Source organism: Harmonia axyridis, chromosome 3 (assembly GCF_914767665.1).
Source record: "Harmonia axyridis chromosome 3, icHarAxyr1.1, whole genome shotgun sequence".
NCBI lineage: Eukaryota > Metazoa > Arthropoda > Insecta > Coleoptera > Coccinellidae > Harmonia > Harmonia axyridis.
Window position 1 is genome coordinate 11,916,828 of NC_059503.1, and position 18,718 is coordinate 11,935,545.

The 18,718-nt window shown below is 36.6% G+C and overlaps 1 protein-coding gene across 2 annotated transcripts in view; it reads left to right on the plus strand.

Annotated features, from left to right (window-relative positions):
- The window catches only part of LOC123674462 (zinc finger protein 1), a 524,422-nt gene that overhangs the window by 184,805 nt on the left and 320,899 nt on the right, over positions 1-18,718 (plus strand). The gene's annotated exons all lie outside the window — the stretch shown is intronic.

Below are 18,718 nucleotides of genomic sequence, written 5' to 3' on the forward strand. Positions count from 1 at the left end.
ATATTCCAGTTGGTAAGAGATGCAATTATCCAGACAGAAACAATCTCAAGGAACTCTAATCTACCTAACTTATTTTGAGACGTTATACAACTGACTATACATGCATAATGCATATTCGTATCCATCAGGGCTGGGAAGTGATGCTAATTTAGGATCACTTAATCTACATTTCTAAACGTCGAACACCGGATCGGAAACTCTAAGCGTAATTAGTTAATTAAAACACGAATCAAAAATACACCTTTACAAGAGCTGTATATTAAATTATTTGGTGGAACTCAGATGAAACAGAAGAAGCAGTAGCGTAGAATATTCGATAGAGTGATATCACATATCGATTGTTATCAGTTAACATGATTATTATGCTACTAAATACATTTCTTTCGTTTTACTTTTCTATTATTTTCTTTTTTAACGTTTAAGAGTTCTATCTTCTGTTATATATTTTTCTTTTGGTACGTCTATTTTCTGTAACGTACTTAAATAAAGATGAATTATTCCACTATTACTCCATTTATTTTAAAACGCGTTAATTATACACATTGCCGGTAACATATACACTCTTTATATTCCGTGAACAAGATAGTGAGACAAAGGGTGGTCCTGTTGGAATCAATGTAAGGTTTCATTTCTTATTGCCCAACTGCTCTATGTATGTAAGCTTTGTCAAATGCACCTACTCATGGATATTTTGGAGGGTCTTCCATAATAAGGAGGTTTTTTTTATTAATATTCGTAAATCGAACAAAATACGTAACCCATAATTTTTTTTAAATTTAATATCATTGACATCAGACAACATTTTGGTGAATCAGCATTCCCACATAATTCAGGTCTCCGCCTATGGTTTGGGAGTTAATCTTGCAGAAGGTGGCGTCGAAATTCCCGCAGAATTAATTGGAACTGGATTATTCCAATTAGAGCTCAGGGAGCTTTACTTACTTACTTTATAAATATTCCGACTTTGTTTAAATTTCCGAGATGCATACCAAGAGACTACTAAACTTCTTTCTCGGCTACAGATCACGACTTCATAAATAAGTTTGGATTAAATTGGAAAGACCGAAAAGACTCCGGAGTTCTGTTGATTACGCTACGCCTAAACACAAACAGAATCTGTGTTTTTGAATCACATGCGTAAGGGGTTTCTGAAAACTGGGGAGGGGAAGTCTTGGATGCTGACAAACTTTTTTGTTTTTTTTTCTATAATGAGCAGCTTTGCTGCTATTTTCTGATCATTTAACTCAATAAAAGGGATTTGAATTAATGGGGGATATATCAATAATAAATGTCATATTATGAGAATTTTTTGAAGAGAACTCTATCACGTAAATATTACGTTATTTTTTCATTAATTTGGTTTTCTGTTCAACCCTCGTTTTTCTCATGAAACATCTTGATGTTTATTCTTCGAAATGATATTGTCGTCATGATATAGTTGAGATGTTGTGGAAGAATGTGCGAATATTGAATTTGATTTTCAGTGATGAAAGAGACAGTAAAGAGATTAGATATTGACGATTCAAGTTTTTCTCTTCTACATTCAAATAAAATTTCGATGATTATTTTTTGACTCAAAAATGTATATCTTAATCTCGAACTAGAATTTTTCGAATTCATCCTTAACAGAAACCAAGAAATATCGAAATATTTGATATTTGAATTCGAAATCAAAATTCGAAAATTACGGACAGAGAGTGTGAATTGTTCTGGAAAGCCTCGAATCTCGGAAAAAACGGCGGAAACAAAGTTGAACGCCTCTGCAGTGGCGTACCCAAGGGGGGGATAAGGGGGTATATCCCCCCCCCCAGAAGGAATATCCATTATATGTAACAACCTGATATAAGTAAGCAAAATTCTTTGGAAAACTTCTTCAAAAGGAGGAAATTTTGAAATTTTTTTTCTTTATCCCCCTCCCAAGGCTTATGTCTGGGTGCGCCACTGCGCCTATGTAATATTTCTCAAAAATCCCAAAAAAAGATGTCTCACGACAAATCTCCCGAATTATCTAGTCCACATTTCTCATGACTTTCACACGTTCAATGAAAATCGATTCGTCCTACGTGACAGTTATATTTTTCTCATCTTTTTTTCCCGTGCCGCCGAAATGGGGCGGAATAAAATGAAAAATCTTCTTTGGGAAATTCCATCCTGGAATACAAACCGAATAAGTCCAGGTTGGAATGGAGTTTCATCGTGAGATTGATGAAGCACCTGAGACTCTTCGGGAACGTCTTCGGTGGGTTTTCGATTGATTTGTTGCAGACTGTGCCTTCACGAGGGGCGAGTTTATTTTCTATGTGTTACAACGTGAAGCGGAAACGGTCTTTTGATCAGGTGTGCTTTGAAACAACGTTTCAGCTTCTTATATCATTGTTCGATAAGATTAATGAAACAACCTTGTTGATACGAGGAGATGGAACTCTTTTTGTACTTGTTGCGTTAACTATTTTGGGTATATGTTGTTCCCAAGAAGGTATGCTTCATCTTTTCGCCAATTAATTTTGATCTCTCATTCTTCATCAGTGAGTCTAAAGAGATTACAGAGATTTAGCCAAAACGATAGCTCGTGTAACAAGCAAGTTATATTTTACTCAACTGATTTTTTTGCGGTTTTTTCAGCTTGATTAAACTCAACTCACAGCAACATTTAGGTTTGTTGTAATAGGATGAAAGTAGAAAAATTATCGTTATTCGAATATATAGATTACATGAACTCTGAAATGTCAGAATATGCTTCAGTTACCCATCAGTGGTCGTCGTTCTGTGATGTCTGAAAGTCGTCAGCAATAACTGGCTCAATCAAAAATGAGAAAAAACTAATTTAAATTGGCCTTCTCTGAAAAACACAAAAATTTCATTTGTTTTTATGAATCATTAAATATTGATTTGTTGTTTTTTCCAGGTGAGCTCACTTCAAATTATTCCAGGAAGAAAAAACTATATCGGAATGTCACATAGAAAGTAACATAACAAGAGAAAATCTCTGGAATCTATTTTCTGGTAAGCAACTCTTCAATATCTTTCATGTAGAAATGTTCGTCTTTGCCTTCTTAAGAGCTGAATTCATTTCCCTGGAGCATTTTTTTTGGGGTTTTCAACAAACCGGTAATCAATGGAGGCCAGATCTGGAGAATAAGATTTGTAGTCTAGCACTTGAAAAAGCGACTCGTTCAATTGGACTATGGTCCTCATCTAGAGTTGTAAATACTATGTGGCGAAAAAAGCAATTAGACATAATGCCTGTGTCTAGCCGAAATTGTCGTCACAATACTTGATATAAATATACCTGCATTACTGTAACAATGATCTTTCGTTGCACTTGTACACACAAATTTCTCATTCAAAAAGTTCTCAGAAAGATACAATAGAGAATATATTTTACCTACCCTAATTAGCGTGCAAGACCATGATACCATTGCGCAGGCATACAACTTAGAGAATAAGAAAAGGAAGAAGAAATTCACGGTGTATAATATGATATTATGTTTGTAACACAGGTATAAAACTGGGAAGAGGAGAGTTCAGTGAAGAAAGTTACGAAGTGATGACCAGTTGGGTTAGTAGAGTGTTCGAGGATGTTTCCAAGTGCTGTATCACAATAAAACTGTCGTCTGTCGTCCACCACGAAAACGCGATACCTCAAAGCTCGAAATTTTTTCTCACGTGGCATGAAATTGTCATTCTTCATCCAAGTGCAAATTTCCACCAACCTAGGCCAAACATAATCGAATTTTGGGACAGGTTCATCATAAGTTAGTCGGACCTTATTATTTGAGAGCATTTCTGACTAATTACGACAATAAGAAACATAACAGCGATCTGTTTTTAGAAGGAATGCTTTTCTTGTTACCTACCAACCATCAAAAGAAAGCTTGTTTTGATCTAGCGATTTCCATCCTATCAAGAGGAAATATCATCAGGTGATTGCTCAGTTCAAAACGAAATTATAGAATTATCCTCTTACATCCACCGATTTATATGAGGTTTTCATATAAATTCTTTAGAAAGTAATAATATTTTAGAATGATAATATGTATATTTAATTTCCGAATGAAAAAAATGTTTTGGTAACTTTTCGTTGTTCAATGAACAACACACCGACACTAGTGAACAAAACCTACAAAAAATCATTACAAAAGAGATAAAACTACAATTTTTGAAGAAAAAAATTAACGACTCTTCTATAGTGCTGCCCACTACTTATAGGATTCGTAAAGAGAAAGAAGATACAGTTAATGTACAACTTCGTACAAAGTTTGGTCATCGCACGAGCACCAGAGGCGAAATAAATGGGTACCTAATGTTTGACTTATCCGTGGAAAACCACGTTGCGGTAATCCCTCTCAAGTTCATAGAACAAAAATTACGACGCAGGTATGAAAACATAAATTTATGAAACGACATCATAAGCGACTATCCAGTCCGTAACCGGAAACCATAAAACACCAATAAAATTGTATCAGAAAACTGAATCGGACCTTCCTCTATCTAATTCGCGAAACATTCCATTTCCATTATCACGACGCAGTAAAACGGGAACCGATTCATAAAAATAAGAAAGACCACATTTTCGGCAGTATAAAACAACTCCCCGACTCACCTCAAGGGATCATCCGATGGCATGAAAACCTGGAAGGGAGTCTGGAGAGCAGCCCGGGAATCAGATAAATAAAGAATTTAAATTCGGAATTAACTCGCAATGTAAACAATTGTCCAAATCCGGGGAAACAAAAGCTTAAGATGAATCTAAATGAAGAGGAACGTATCGTGGCGTGAATTATTTCCGAGATTATACATCAAAGAAGGTAAAACCATAATTTTGCGAAAAAAATAAACGATCGTCGTACAGTGCTGCCTTTTACTTATATGCTTCGTAAAGGGAAAGAAGATAAAGCGAATGTACACTTGGTACACCGTATGTAAATGGTGTTTTTTTTTAGAGCTATAGAACTTTAAATTGCAATAAAACAACGATGGATTATTCGATTGAAATGAATTTTATTTATCCGCAAGACAACCTTGTGGCATTACATTTTAAATTTGATTTCTGGCATATGACCGCCACGGCTGGCTCGGATGTAGTCCAATCTGGACGTCCTATTTTCGATGACTCTTTCCAGCATTTGTGGCAGTATATCTGCAATAACACGGCGAATGTTGTCTTCCAAATGGTCAAGGGTTTGTGGCTTATCCGCATAGACCAATGACTTTACATAGCCCCACAGAAAGTAGTCTAGCGGTGTTAAATCAAAAAATCTTGGAGGCCAATTCACAGGTCCAAAACGTGAAATTAGGCGATCACCAAACGTGTCTTTCAATAAATCGATTGTGGCACGAGCTGTGTGACATGTTGCGCCGTCTTGTTGCAACCACAGCTCCTGGCCATCATGGTTGTTCAATTCAGGAATGAAAAAGTTAGTAATCATGGCTCTATACCGATCACCATTGACTCTAACGTTCTGGCCATCATCGTTTTTGAAGAAGTACGGACCAATGATTCCACCAGCCCATAAAGTGCACCAAACAGTCAGTTTTTCTGGATGTAACGGTGTTTCAACATACACTTGAGGATTAGCTTCACTCCAAATGCGGCAGTTTTGTTTGTTGACGTAGCCATTCACCCAGAAGTGCGCTTCATCGCTAAACAAAATGAAATGGACGTAGTGCGCGATAGGTATTCCGCAAGGAACCATTATTTTAGAAATAAAATTGCACTATTTGCAAGCGTTGTTCAGGCGTGAGTCTATTCATGATGAATTGCCAAACCAAACTGAGAATAAATCACTTGACAGCTGTTAAATCGGTTGCCATCTTGAACAGTAATGCCAACTTAAAGTTATATACCTCGAAAAAAAAACACCCGTTGCAACGTTTGGTGATCACAGAAGCGCCAAAGGGGAAATGAACGTCCATGTCCATGTTTGACTGATACTCGGAAAGCCGCGTGGTGGTAATCCCTCTTAAATTCATAGAACAAAAATTACGACGCAGATAAACAACGAAAAATATTGTATAATATCAGAAACTGAATCGGACGTCCCTATACAGTAAAACAGGAACCGATTCATAAAAATAAGAAAGACCACATTTTCGGCAGTATAAAACAACTCCCCGACTCACCTCAAGGGATCATCCAAAGGCATAAAAACCTGGAAGGGAGTTTGGAGAGAGCAGCCCGGGAATCAGATAAATTAAGAATTTAAATTCGGAATTAACTCGCAATGTAAACAATTGTCCAAATCCGGGGAAACAAAAGCTTAAGATGAATCTAAATGAAGAGGAAGGTATCGCGGCGTGAATTATTTCCGAGATTATACATCATTGCGACACTACGGTGCCTCTTACTTTGCTCCCGGAGTCGGCAGTCTACCTTGTTTTATAAAGATAACCATAATAATTAAATCCTCTCCCTCTTCTGCGGGAGAGATCCCGCATACTGGCATCCAGAATCCGAGTCGCTGGGGACTTTGTTACCTATACGACAATGACGAGCAGATGATGATCTTCCGACTGTTCTCGTATATTATATTTGAGGCAGGGCCGTTTTAACACATTTTGGCATCACGCCTTTTCTGATTAAATTAAGAAGTTGCCTTTACTGTATGTTGCTTTTTATATTTCGAGAATGGATTGAAAAACACACTAAAGAAATCATTTGACCGGCTTCAATATTTCTCAAAGCATTAATTAATAATTTTTCAACACATCGCACTCTACATGAAATCGATTTTCTCTCATTTATCTCAATTTGGGGGTATGTTCGTATACAACACTTGATCTTGCAGCAACCTATACATTCAATTTCAGAAGACTCCCAGATATCTCAGCTTGAAGCTTTACAATAGACTGTCTTTCGACATAAGGACCATCTCAGTAATAAAGGTGTCTAAGCCGATGAACTGGCAAAAAGAGCATTAAGATTAGAATCTGTTAGTTCTGAGCCTTTCTGTGGGCTTGGAAAAGACCAATACAAGGAGGCAGTGGTCCAACAATGAGAGAAGGGCAATAGAAACACCCTCTGGAGGGTGTTTTTTTTCTTTGCTCAGGCAAAGAAATTTGTGGTGCTTTCACCGACCTAAACAAGGAATCTCCTGAAGCTATATCGAGTTGAGCATAGAGTAATGGTGGGTCTGCTGACAGGACACTGTCGGTGTAAATACCTTTTGTACCGCATCGGTTAATCAGCAGATGAGATTTGCTGGCTCTGTGGAAAGGAAGTAGAAACAGCCGAACACATAGTGTACAAATGTCCGGGGTTGACTGGCCTAAGAACTACTCACAAGAGAAAGTCAGTTCTGGATACTCACGCAGTAATAGCCAAGGCTCCTAAGAATGTCGTCGGTTTCGTTAACCGTATCGACGGCCTTCCTGGGTTTGTATGATGAGGTTGCGTTAAGAACGAAGCATCAAATTGGTCGCAGGTTCGAGAATACAATATTTCAGCAACATAATGCCTGACCTCATGTTGCCAGAGTTAGTTTAAACTTTTTCGAAGCCAGCCATGTGAATATTTTGCCATAGCCGCCCAGATCCCCCCATTTTTCGCCCATAAAGCATGTTTGGGACATCATGGGTAGAAGATTTTGAAATTCATCCCAGCCCCCATGGATTCAGGTGGCTCTCAGACATGATGTACAGGTTGCTTGGGATAGTATCCCTCAAGAAGAAATAGACCATCTCAATGCATCAATGCCGAGACTTGTTGGGGAGTGTTTAGAATGTTTAGATAATCGCGGTGGACAAACACATCATTAACAAATTTATAAAAAAAAATTCCTTCGTTTTTTTTTCTCCAAATTACAATAATTTACTCCTTGCTCTACTATCTATGTTTTACCAAAAAAAATTTTAAATTTAAACAGCTCTACTTCTGGGTGTTACAGTTTCTTTGTCAGTTAATATATTTCAAAATTAGGTATTGAAGTTTCTGGAATTTCACGTACTCAAGTTGTATCCACCACCACTCATTTTCTTGAGTAAGAATAATTTGCTATTCTGCAGGTGACATAAAATTTTGCATGAATCTTCAAATTGCTATTTCCATAGGAATGCAACATTTTATTTAGATCCAATTGATTATTTTGAACTTTCCAGTTAAATACTATTTTGAACTGTCATTTTTACGGAACCCCTAGTCGGATTCTACCCATTAACGAACTTAACCTTTTGAGATTCCAACTCACCCTGAAAACTTCGAGCTTCTAGATCTTCTGGTTCGATAGTTACCGTGTATACCGACGGACAGACGTACTTACTTGATTTTCATCACGAATTAGAATTAATAATTAGGGACATCGTGAAGAAATGTTGAAGAGAGTTTGTTGTGAATGTATTATTCCTCAAAAATTATGGATCAGTGAAGTAGATTCCAAACTAGCGCTTGAAGTCTTCACTATGAAAAAATCTCAGGAGATTTATATATATTAAATTCCGGATTGCTTTTTTCTACCCACTTGACTGCTTCCTGTTCTAAAACCGGATCTGTACCTGTTTCCTCCGCACTTAGGCATTACTATATCAACGTAATACCTCATATCTCGTTCCCCTCAAGTTGAAATGTTCATTCAACTTGATCCTTTTGCCATCCTTCTACTTTCACAAGAAAATACACATCGTGTTCAAATTAAACTTCTGTCACTTGCGGCTATGTCATCCACGTAGAAGCTGATGTATGTAAACGTACTATTTAATCTCTTGTTAAATACGATCTTAGGTAGTGGAATTGAGTTGACAGAGTTTCAGATAAATGCTTTTGTGGTTTTGTGTATTTATGCGACGCATACTGTTGCGACAGGTTCTTGAAGATATTCCATCAGGGGTAGGTACGTGGAGAAAGTGAACCAGGGTTATAGGAGGTGGATGGCACAAGCGGGGGGATTTTCACTTATCTCGATTAGAACATTTTCCGCGAGCATTACAGTTTGGAAAGGGATTTTGCTCGCATTGGTTGAGTAAACTGAAAACATTGTTACCTATTTACTATATGTTACTATACTATTTATTCATAAATGAAAACATACGCAAGTTCATGTAAGAACATATAGGATCACCATCAAAAAGTTGCATGGCTCGTTAATACAATCAAAAGTTGTATATGAACGCAAAAAAGAAACATTGACAAATCGAACGAAATATTGACTAAAAAATTCACTGAGAGTGTACACTGTCTTCTCCTAGTAGTATCTTTGTGACATCTCTATAAAATGACCTCAGCGATTGAGCGATAAGCGTTTGACATCCTCTGGGAGACTATTGTAGAGCTTTAGGCATATATAGTTTGACCCTGATGTTCCCTTCTGCTTCTCAGTTGTGGAATGGAAAACGTGTTTGTTTTCATAAAATCTGGAGTTTCTTGAGAAGTTCTCCTGGCGACCATGCACATAATTTACGTAGACAAGTATTAACACTGCTACTACGGTTATAATTTTTTCATGCCTGAGGACATCTCTACAACTGTCTTCATGCCGTATATGGCACTCATTGCCTTTTCCTGGTGGGGGCGATCTTTTGGGCATGATTGCTTTGGCCCCATAAGAATATACTGTATGTTCCCACGCTGTGAAATGTCGAAAAGAAGGTTGTGTCTTAGGTTTTTTCATCATGAGACCGTTTGCAGAAAACCAGTCCAAAGCGTCTGCTTCCCAGATACCCGAATATCTGAGAGAAATGCAACATCATCGACAATCCCCAAGACTTCTGGAATTTTTATGATCAGCGATCATAAAAGTCCCAGAAATTTCTGATAATTCCTGGAATTTTTATGATAGCTTATTATGATCAGTGATCATAAAAATTCCCGCATCAGGACATCAAGTCAGGAATTCCCCAAGCTTATTTTAAAGGAAGTACCGGGACCTGCATCAAGACATCAAGTCAAATTCCTAAAGATTTCTTGAATTTTTATGATCAGCGATCATAAAAATTCCATTAAAATCTTGGGGAATTTCTGACTTGATATCCTGATGCAGGTCTTGGTGCTTTGTTTGCGTTATGGTAAGCTACTTCTTGAAGAGCTTGGAAAATTTTTGTTAACAAAAAAATCCTTTCCACAAAAAACGGGTGCGTTAGAAAGACGAATACGAAAAAATTGGAAGAAGACCGGACAATAATATTTGGCACATTTTGGAATAGTATGACCAAAGAAAAGTAATATGGAGCTCGATAAAAACAATGTTGTTTTTAATACGCGCATCATCTTGTACAAGATTCAATCTAACTGTATATTCCTTACTTTTTAGGAACAGTAGGTAACTATTCCGATTAAACTTCATGGAATAAGAGCTTAATCTTTAAAGATTCGATTCAAATTCGTCAGATCCGATCACTAAATATAGTTTAAATCAATTATAACTTCGAACATTTCCATTCATTCAAACTCTTCAACGACTATTTCAAATATGAACTGTAACTTCATCCAAAAATCCACATAATCCTTCTTTCTTTGACGGGTGGTGGCCCCTATCGGGATTCTGTTGAAGTATGTACGTCCTACAGATGTCGCAACATCCCACATTCCAACGCCGATTGCTCTGCCATTCGCATTCCACTAGTGGCGGAGGACGGGTTCACCCATTCCAATTTTTCAGGCGGAAACATCGCATTTTCCAACTATACAACATTGCCTTTTTATCCGTTCAAATCTAGGTGGAAAGCTATGAATAAGAATAAGATTTTGTTTGTATTCTGTGGTTTAGATTCGAAAAGGCCAGTAATATTTGTGGTTTAGTAGCTCAGGAACAAGGATGTTCTGAATCTGAAAAAAACTCTTGGTGTAAAAGCTGTTGTTCAATGCCTCCTACACCGATATAATGTGTAAACTAAAAAAAAACCTTTTTTCCAGTACTACTTCGAACTGAACTGAGTGAAATTTAATCGCTCTAGAAATAATAAATAAAAAATAGTAACGTAACTTTTAAACTGTTCTCAACTTGTGTAATCTCTCACTCTGCAATATCGAAGCAGTTGACAGCAGAAAATGTAAATGATGGAACCAAGTAGACAGTGTTTGTCTTATAATTATTAGTTTAATTTTATTGTCTGAAGAAAATAATTATTACATAATTAATGAATAATTATTATCAGATTAGATAGCAATTATTAATATTCAGCTGAACATATTAAGTTCCAGTGTTGTGAGTGTTCAATAACCCTAAGTATGAATCTTTATTAACCCATTCAAGAAGAAAGGGACAGGTTAATGAAAAAATTGAACTGAATACCATACTTATATAATATTTGATGATCCGTTCCGTACTACATTTTAGCACATGTACTGCTTCAATAAAACCATTCAGCTCTAGTTTATGGTATTCTTTCAGTCACCATTCATTCAGTCACAGATTCATTTGATACGATATCCACAAAAATCTGTAGATATTTCAACCTTTTGCTTTCGTCTCTAATTGTGGGTATAATTTAGAGAGCTGGTAAACCTATCTTTGAATACTCTTGTATTATGGAATCTTTGATTGAAACTGCAAACAGTTTATAGAAAAACAATCGGAATTATGGAACAAATTTAATCATTAAATTTTATGTTTTATTCTTTTCACATTTTTCTCTTCCTTTCCAATACATATGTGTAATGAAACCTGGAGAAAACACAGATGTTATTTAAACTTGAAATTTTCCTTCAAAATGTCTCACCTTTCCTGGAAAACTTCGTATGTATCACATATCGGTCACCCATCCAGATACCGACCTTTCCAAACGATGCTTGTCATGCCGAGCAGAAAAGCCTTTCGAAAAATAGCAAAATCTTTAGATGATTCATTATAGGTTCTATAGAATTCACCACATATTTCTGGCAAAGAGATTCGAATGTAATTTCGGTAAAAAATTCCTCACTATTTCTTAATTCAAATCGGACATCCTGTATATCAGAAGTTGCCGACACGGACATCTGTTATCGATTTTGCACCAGGCTGGATGCCTTCACTTGAATTAAGATAATTCGGTTTGTCAATTGGGCGGAATGGAAACGACTGTTAAAATGAAATGAAGGCAGAAAATTGAGTTAATAGATGAAATGAGCTCATCCGGTGCTTTAACAGGTAGGACTCTATGTCACCTACATTAGAACTGACAGACAACAATAGGAATTGTATGGGGGAGCAGGAAAATACGACTCATTATTAATTTACGGCTTACGTTCACGGCAATGAATACAGGAAAATAAGGCGAGCGTTTTTTTTTCACATTTATTTAGCTTCGTGGCTTTCTCACGCGAATGAAAGTGTTTCTCATACATCCGTTGGAATTATGCAATGATTTCTAGTGAGTTTGGAAATACTATTCACTGACATATCATAATGTCAACGTCAAATTGACTTTTGATCAATGTCAGGTTTATGGTACTGTTTAGGGAGAAGATTTATGGATATAAAAAATCTCATATGGCAGAAGTAAAATAAGGAAATATCTCCATATAAAATGAAAAAAAAACAACTAAAATAGATTATTATGCGACCAAAATGAGATGAAAATATATTTTTACTCAACATTAACGTTTCACAAATGCAAATTGCATATTATATCCTACATTTTCTTCTTTGTGTGAGGAATGTTTACTCCCTTCAATATTCTCCTATTATCTTTGAATCATATTTTCTTTTTGAATACAGTGTTTTCCGGTTTACACTCGAAATAAGTACTTTTGTATATGATAACAAAAAAATTTTGGTTTTCTTCTAATCAAATAACCTTGAGAATTGAATGTAATACATATACCAACATGACTCAACAACCTCGTTGAGAAATCTATGAATTCAGGATGAAATCGATCATGCCTTCTTAAAAATAACTTGGATCCATTTATCTGATCGAAATTAAAATATCTTTTGAAAATTTGCCATTTTTTCATCGAATTATAGGGAATTATTTGCCTAATTAATAAACCTACTCTTTATTCCCGTCTCCTTTCATTGAAGTGAAATATTGGTCAATACAAATGATAAGATCTCAAACGAACAGCATATTTCTGGACTCCAATGAGCTGAATCAAATATTTCAGGTTGGAGTAGCAATCTTCAAATCTCTTGAAATGCCTATCGTTCGTTTTAAACAAGTTAAATATTTATAAGTTCTTTTGATGACAGATACCTAATCCAAAGAAATTTTGGAATGGCCATTCGTTGCAAGTTTATACTAATATGGACACGATATGCCAGCACATTTATAATGATTTCGGTCCTTACTTGGCGGAAATTCATTATAAATAGAATAAAACAAAGTTATTTCTGCTAAACCCATTTTTGACTGATACATCGGTCAAAAATAAGGCCTGCTGAAGCCACAGTTGCTAGCAAATAAATAGTTTAGCAGAAATTTATAATAGTTGTGGAAACGTTCACAATCAAAAACTCAAAAAATATTTTTAGTATCCGAAGAATTTTCAAAACGTTTATATTACAATTATATACCCAATATGGTTCATTTTTTCATGAAATACTGTCGTTCTCATAATTTTTCTATGAAGGTCTTCATACACTTCACAAGACTACTTTTCGAACCCAACTCTGTCAGCTTGTGGAAACGGAAATATTGTTAGATTTTTTTTATGTTCTTCTTGAAATATCTATGATTTTGGTTTCACGATCAAGATGAAATTTGACGCGGTGCTTGAAATTGTCAATTGACATCCAAAATTTCATCTCTATCGTACTCGTCGTATTGTAAAATTTGAAATAGGTACCAGTACTTGGTACTGGTAGTGCTTAATGGCTAACGAGGGGAATTGTTCATAAAACGACGAAAAAGGAAATAAGGACATTCCCTCACGGAGAAGTGCTAACCGTATACACGTGTTTCGAGCTTATGGCCCTCATCAGTACGGTGAAGAATTGTTAAGATGAGCAACACTTGAAGGAAACAACAAACAAACGGAGTCAACCAGAAGCCAGCCGTCCATTTGAGGTTTCATCAGGAAGACCCAATGGGTTTTCGGGCTACTACCAACATCACCACGTGGAAAGCTATCTGCGTGACATCCGAGTCCAGGAGAAACAGTACGTGGTACTGGTAGGTACTCTCGAATCGAATGTTAAGAAAATTCAATTTCAAATTTGTTTAGAGTGCGTCATATAGTGGGTCGATTAATTGAAGTATATTGAATTCTTCTTATAGTTCTTTCAGTATTCACAAATGAGCATAAATGTCAAAAAAGAATCCACAGTGTTGCCATTGAAACCATTTCAAATCAAATCATCCCTATTGTAAAACTCTAAAGGAACAACATCTAACAGCAAACATCCATCTCTGGAAAGACCATCATCATCCGAAGACCACGCCAGTTTGTCGGGATAACTTAATTCCTAAAATATTCGATAGCTATCTACAAAGTCCACCGAGCTATTAATTACAGCAGGCTGGGATCAAATGGCCGAGTGTGCAGTTAGGAACCCTCATGCGAAATACATGAAGACTCTCCTCCGAATAGATTATTCACGTCGGGAATTATGATGTAATTTTATCTGAATTCCGGATCAAACGGACGCTCGTATAGTGGTCCCTTCCACGTAAAGTGTACATAATATTCGACCGGCACAAAGGGGTCTCTATTCTCTTTTAATTGAAATTTAAGTGAAGGTAATGGACCACACCTGCCATCCCGCATGACGAGACAATGAACTCATTGTAACCTTGGAGACCCGTCTCGTCTCCGGAGGTACTTGATTGATATTGTATGAGTCATCATTGTTAATATACTAGAGGCATTCACTAGGTATTTTGTGGAAATGAATAAATGGGATAATCCCAGAAAATTTTAATCTGCAGGCTCTGAGGAGTCACACCTAGGTCACCATTTCAGATATTGCTCTTGCACAAAACTTGCTGGGCTTTCAGGTCATCGTCACATAGGTGAAGTATCTGAGTTATCGTTCTTACATTTTATTTCCAATTGTATCTTACCTCCCAGATACTAGAATTGCCAGATTAAAGTCACGCAAACCTTTATGGATTAAAGATTCCATCTAATGAAAGTGACAAGGAAATTTGGCGTTCGGAATGGAGTTCTTATAATGTCTTCAACAAAAGCCTCATCGTTGATCCTTCAGAGAAAGTTTAAATCTTCCTAGGAAAATTTGCTGTATTTTGAATCGACTTAAGACTGGACATGGTCGTTGTATGCTCTTCATATGATTTGATAGCCCACTATGTGAGTGGGGTGTAGAAGAAACCATTGACCACTTGGTATGCTTTGCTACAGAAAACCATGTTTCAAAAACTTTTAATCTAGCACTTTTATCAATACTTATTAGTATACCCGACTATCGGCAAAGTAGCTTTGTTACCCTTCGTTACGTAAAATCATAAAATGTCGAAAATTTTTTGAATTATTGAATTTGAGAGCACAATCATGTTTTAACATTACCTTTATTGTTATTTATAGAATCCAACGCAATCCATAAAAAATAGGGTTCTTATTTGAAAATAGAAAGTTATGGTCAAATGGTTTTTACAATTTTTGACACAATACTTCAAACACCCCGTGATGATATTTCTCAAATTCAAAGAAGCACGATATTCATCATTCTTTCTCGAAAAAGTGAATCGAGTCAACGCATAGGATAATTACAGTAAAAATAATGAACATAATAGTGATAATAGATATTTTCTCTTTTTTTCGGTTTTTTTTCAAATATTTTGAATACTATTCAGGACTTGCGCCACAACTTGAGGAATGAGTGATTGGGAATGTTAATCTTGATGATATCCATGAAATAAGGAGAAAAAAATTACGAACAATATCATAATTTTCAGTTTTCAAATAGGCTTCGTTCTCCAGAAACGTCTAATAGGCAGTAGAACTTGAAACATCCTGTATATAGAATTGCAATTTCAAGCCTCATCAAAATTGTGTGTTCAATATGAGTTGTAACGAGCGTACAAATACTCTAACTTTAATATATTGTGTTTTTTATATGATTTTTCTTATGCATAATATGTACAATATTCTACAATAATAAAGGAAATACTAAACCAAAAAAATTAGAAAAACATTGACTTCAAGAGGTTTTGAGTGCCTATCATTCATGAACAATTGTTGCCATAGAACCTACAGAATAGTGTATAGATAGGTTTATGTGGTCTCCAAGAGTGTAGTTAACAGTTGAATGAACGAGTTTTCAAAAACTCCAATCTTCATGTAACTGCTTTCCTAATTTTCGATTCCTACTATTTCCTAGTTCTCTAAACGTAACTTTCACAGAACCCAACTACGGAAAATGCGCGAAGAACGGTTTCACACTAACGTAAAATTACCCTACACCAAATCTGCGTTCCAGTTGAACAAAAGGATCCCATAGCTCTTTGTATCTAAGGCCTAAGCATACGTAACATCAATTTATCGCGACGATGGCCTATGACAAAGCGGCTTCAACAGTCAAAGGAACCGTCGGAGATTTTCTCAACTCCTAATAAACGCAATAAAAAAGAACATCTCCTGAACAGTCAGTCCTCTATTCTAATTCGTGGCGAAGATCAAACGCCGGGTCACGTTCTTCCAACTTTACATTCCTGGTAATTTGGTAAACCCTGGTTTCATGCGTCGTAGACTTCATTCAAGACAAATGGCCGCGCTAACGATCCTTCTACCTAATGATCATATTTAACGAACTGCCAAAGAACAAAATCTAACGTGAGACCAGCCAATCTAAGTCGGAGAAAACTCCCCCTACGCTGTATCCAGTTCCCACCATCGAAACTTTAAAGCCCTGGAAATATATCGTCGAGAATTGGTTTTTTCGTCAATGATCCTTGTCCAATCGCATGGCACAACAAAAGAACAAGGTAACCATAAATGTGTCCGGGCGTTGTGTTGCATCGTTTGTCACGAAAGTTATTTTGATTAGTTTAATTGTGAGAGTGGAAAAAAATTTGAAAGAAAAAGAAGCCGGTTCTCGTATCATTTATCTTGGGCTTTCTTGATCCTGCGAGATAGGTTGACCTGAACCGTATGCAGGGAATTCATGCCCTATTTATCCTAGATGCGGCTCTTGAGTAGAGAAAGATTTATCGACTTGGTGAAAAAATATAAATGGGAACTGTACTGGCGGCCTTAAGGATTCCTGGAACCTGGAAGTATTCAGAACCTTTTTGAAAGGAGATATACCGACAACTTGATTTGTATTTGTCATTATATGAATTCTGATGATATGGGATGAAATTTTACTTGCTTAAATTCTTTCTCGAGTGGTATTCGACATGACTAATTCACGAGAAAATTAATCGAGAAGTATTATGGTAATATTTTGGAAATAAAGGAAAATCCAAATTTTGGGAAAAAACAAGTTTCCAAATATGTGAAATGTTGAATTTTTAACTAAATTAATGGTCTGATCCTGATTCTATTTTCTGAGAATTTTGATTGGCAGCCATATATGATTGTTATTCGAATGATATTCTGCATCTTGTTGTATTAGGTGTACAACTTTGCCTCCGCCGTTTTGCAGTAGATGGCTGTAGCGGTAAGTGGTATTCGAAATAAATATATCCTAGTTGTCATACGACTTAGGTATTAGTTAACATAACGCCATCGAAATATTAGTCGATTTGTTTCTGCATCATAAAGTTATTCTCGATCAAACATGTCAGCTTACGAGTCAAATTCTCGTCATTTGCGGGAGGTTTCAATTTTCTGCTTTGATATGAAGAAATTTGTGACTGAGGCTCATCGGATGCTCTAAAATACATATGGTGAGGCCACTATAAGTGAAATAACGTACCGAGAGTGGATTCAACGCTTCAAGAACGGTGATTTTAATTTCGAAACCAGCATGGCAGTGGACGAGAGAAGGTTTCAAAAATGCAGAATTGGAGGTATTACTTGATGATGACTCGTGTCAAACGCAACAATAATCGGCAGGATTATTGGAAGTGTCACAACAAGCCATTTCAAAACGACAGAAAATCATGGGAATGATTCAGAAATATGGAAATTGGGTCCGTACGAGTTGAGGCCGAGAGATGTTGAAAGGCGTTTGTTTGTTTGTGAACATATGTTTGCAAAGCAAAAACAGAAGGGATTTCTGCATCGCATTGTGACTGGAGACGAAAAATGGGTTCATTACGCTAATCTCAAGCGCAGAAAATTATGGGGGTATTCCGGCCATGCTTCACAGTCGACGGACAAACCGAATATTCACGGTTCCAAGGTCATGCTCAGTATTTGATGGGACCAGCTCAGCGCGGTGTATTATGAGTTGTTAAAACCGACTGAAACAATCACTGGCGGTCGTTATCGAACGCAATTAATGCGTTTGAGCCGCGCATTGAAAGACAAACAGCCGCAATACAACGAGAAACATGATAAAGTGATTTTACAGCATGTCAATGCTCGACTACATGTTTTGAAAGTGGTCAAGACATACGTAGAAACGTTTAAATGGGAAATCCTATCCCACCCGCCGTATTCTCCAGACGTTGCTCCAGACTATCACTTGTTTCGATCAATGTCACACGGCCTGGCTGACCAGCACTTCCGGTTTTATGAAGAAGTAAACAATTGGATCGATTCGTGGATCGCTTCAAAATATAACCAGTTTTTTCAACGCGGGATTCGTACGCTGCCCGAAAGATGGGAGAAAATAGTGGCCAGTGATTGACAATACTTTGAATGATAAATGTATAACCAGTTTTTCACAATGATGCCTCGAATTTCGGAAAAAAAAAACAGCGGAAGCAAAGTTGTACGCCTATGTAGATATGGAATGTC